We start from the raw sequence: 3606 nt of genomic DNA, 5'->3' as shown, positions 1-3606 counted from the left end.
GAGCCCCTCCAAACACACACACACCCTGCCCTTAAGGCAGGAGGGGGCAGGAAGGATTGAGTGGGATGCCCTCAGGGAAGGGGGCAGAGCAGGGTGGGGTGGAGGTGGGGCTGGGGCCTTGGGGGAGAGGGCAGAGCTGGGATGGGGGACCTACTGGCAAAACCAAAAGGCAGCACCTATGCCAGGCCTGATGTCAGGTTACTAACTTTCTGCACAATACCGAACCCCTTAGCCCCGCCCCTTCTCTCAGGTCCTGCCCTGCCCCTTCTCAGAGGCCCCGCCCCCAGTTCACTCCATTCTCCCTCCCTTGGTGGCTTGCTCTCCCCCACCCACACTTACTATCACTGGGCTGGGGCAGGGGGGTGGGATGCAGGAGGGGTGAGGGCTCTAATGGGGGGTGCAGGCTCTGGGGTGAAGCCAGAAATGAGGGGTTCAGGGTGCAGGATCGGGCACCGGGCTGGGGCAGGGGTGCAGGACCGGGTGAGGGCTCCGGCTGTGTGTGTGATCTTCCCCTTTCCCTGAGCCATGTGTCTTCCCCCCACGCACAAGGCCTCCTGCTGACGCACAAGGCCTCGTGCTGACGGGTCACCTGGCTCTCCGCTGACAGCTCAGGGGTCTGGGGTCCTCTGGCCCTGAGACCCCACTATAACTCCAGGGTTATTTCTCATGGGTTAAAGCCCAACTGATGCTGAGCTGAACACGTCCCTCATGGGTCTGGGGTTCAACAGTCCGAACTGGCTCTGCGTGTGGGTACAGTGCATGGGTCTGAGTGAGACCCATGCACCAACATGGCTGAAACACACAACTCTGCATCCTGGGGGTTTCTATCCCCCTCATTCCTCCCACGGGGGCCTGGCCCATCTCCTGTACGGCCAGAGACCTGAGGGGCAGCAGTCGGGGTGTTGGGAGAGGGTCTGTTTTCTGTGGCTAGTGACTGCCCCAGAGTCACTCCCACCAGCTCCGATTGCCTTGCGCAGCAGCTGCCGTCCTCTGAAGACTGGCTGGGGATTCGACTCAGAAGAGGCACTTGGGAGCTGGAGTGACCATAGGTCAGACATTGCAACATTAGAGCCAGAACATCCAGGTCTAGATTTTCAGGCCAGTCAAGACAACAAAATAATCCAGTGTGACCCCCAGACACATGACACCCAGCTGATCCAGGCAAGTCACTTGTGCCCCATGCCACAGGGGACGGCAAAAACTCCAATATCCCTGCCAATCTGACCTGGGGGAAATTCCTTCCTAACCCCCCAAAATGGATATCAGTGAGACCCTGAGCATGTAAGCAAGGCCCACCGGCCAAGCACCGGAGAGAAATTGTTTTCTATATCACCTGAGAGCACTTGCTTCAGCACCTCCTGCCCCCTCCTGTCACCTCCACGTGGAGTGGAGAATCCATCATTGCCCTGGGTACCTTGTTCCAATGTTTAATCACCCAATCTCAAATGTGTCCCAAATTTCTAATGTCAGTTTCTCTGGCATGAACTTCCAGCCATTGGTTCTTGTTCTGCCTTTCGCTGCTCAGTTAAAGAGCCCTTTCGTACCCAGGTTTCTCTTTGTGAGGGGATTTGCGCACTGTCATCAAGTGACCTCTTGGTCTTTGTGAGAAACTGAACAGATTCAGCTCTTGTATCGCACTGAAAGGCAACTTTTCAGCTCCTTTTTTTTTTGGGGGGGGGGTTTCTCTGTCCCCTGTCCAATTTTTCATTCTTCCTTTTAAAATGCGGCCAACACGACTGTATGCAAGATTCCGGTGTTGGTCTGACCATGGTGGTATACAGAGATATCTCTGGTGCCCTATTTCTAGTCACTATTCTCCTTGTCTGTGCATCCAAGGATGACCACAGCATCGCACGGGGATTTCATGCTGAGTTGTATGTCCATTATGACACCTAAATCCTTTACCAAGTCACAGAAGTCCGGCCTTTCTCCATATTAAAGTTCAGTGTGTTTGAATGCACACAGCTTCCCAAGTGCTCCGTCACACACGCAAGGGAATCCCCCACTCAGCCACCTTCACCTGCTGCTGGTCTCTTTTCTCTTTCTTTTTCTCCAGGATCTGCATGTGTCATTCTGGGGGCAGTTCTCCTCCGCTCTTTGCCTGTGAGCAATGTGACCCCCCCTGGACAGACTGACCAACCCAGGATTCCTTCAGCCTGAAAGCAGAGGGGAGCCTTCACTCACTCCCTCTTTATGGCTCCAGTCTCAGGACCTAAATTCCCTGCCACAGCCCAAAAATCCACACTGGGTCCCACTCCTCTCTCTGGCGATTTCCCTTCTCCCACAGACCTGTCCTGAGGACACAGGCCTGGGGCCAGGTGAGCAGAGCCCCTGAGATTTCCCTTCGCAGTCTCTGAGGGTCAGGTCGCCCCATTATGCAGCTTGGTAATGTCGTCTTTTCTTCTCTTTCAGAAGTAAATTGTTGTATTTCTAGTCTCTTTATACGACCCCCCCGATTTGCTGCTTCCAATTCTCTGCTGTATACACCAACACTGGACTGGGTGAGGAGTCTGGAGCCATCCTGCACTGGGTACGTGGGAGGCTTGTAGGATCAGACCCTAAAATAGCTTTGGAGGGAAATTCTAACCCCGTCTTCCCATCCCAACCTGTGCAGAGGAGCTTTCGACCCCAATCCCTGCCTGTCACTGCCCCACACCCTTCCTGACGGCTGCCCTACTTCACTCTCTTCCTGCCATATTGGGTCCACCAATAAGTTGCCAGGGAAAGACAGCTCCCTTCTCTTACTGTTAAAGGTCAGGTGGGCCAGTTGTTGCTCTGTTGTCCTGCTGGGAAGCTCAAAATCAGGGACCCGCCTCAGGTAAAGGTGCCAATGCCCTCCCAGAAAACAAGCCACCCCTGCACAAAGGAGGAGGAAAGGGCCTGCCAAAGCCTGGGATTGAACCAGGGACTTTTAGATCTTCAGTCTAATGCTCTCCCAACTGAGCTACTTCGGGAGCTCCATGGCTCTCTTTTGGCCTGCTGCTTCTCTGTCCGGGATGTTTTTGTCAGCTGTGGCACACAAAAAGGACATCGTTGTGAGAGGCCCATGATGGCAAGACTCGCTTTTGCCTGCCTTGCTCAGCTTGACTTGCTTCCTCACTCTATTCCTGCCTTAGTTCCCGGGTTGACCTAGTGGTGGAAGGGGACGAGGGGCCAGTGGTACAGGGAGAAAGTTGAGCTGGACCCTGAGCTACACTCTACCCTGGGGCAAGAGTCTGGCCACCACTTGCCACCCCACCCTGTTGTCCTGGCTTCCCCTAATGGACATCATTTAGGGAGGGAAGTGGGGCTTCTGCCTCCCCTCCCCGATTTTCACACCGCAGAGGAGTGCGAACAGGAAAACAAATGGCTGCTCCACACTCCCACCAGAGGAACCCAACACCCTTAGCTGTGGCTGAGTGAGAAGTGTCTGTTGGGTGACAGGGCTGTCCCTGAGGAGCTAGAACAGCAGCTGCCGCCTCCCCCTTGGCTCCAGGCTGTGGGAAATGCTCATTGCCTAGCTGCATGGGCGGAAGCTGCTCCATTCTCTGGAGAGCGTCTGTATTGGTCTGTCAACACCCCATCTTCACTGAGCCAGTCTGATAAGGTCCCAAGTACCCCCTCTGG

General features: G+C 55.0%; 1 non-coding gene across 1 annotated transcript; it reads right to left on the bottom strand.

Moving 5' to 3' along the window:
- Positions 1-2881: 2881 nt before the first annotated feature.
- TRNAF-GAA (transfer RNA phenylalanine (anticodon GAA)) lies at positions 2882-2954 on the bottom strand. Its single transcript has one exon. It is a non-coding gene; the product is annotated as a tRNA-Phe (tRNA).
- Between the last annotated feature and the right edge of the window lie 652 nt (positions 2955-3606).

This window comes from Lepidochelys kempii, chromosome 16 (assembly GCF_965140285.1).
Source record: "Lepidochelys kempii isolate rLepKem1 chromosome 16, rLepKem1.hap1, whole genome shotgun sequence".
Taxonomy (NCBI): domain Eukaryota; kingdom Metazoa; phylum Chordata; order Testudines; family Cheloniidae; genus Lepidochelys; species Lepidochelys kempii.
Note: the sequence above shows the minus strand (reverse complement) of the source record. Positions and strands in the feature narration are given on the sequence as shown.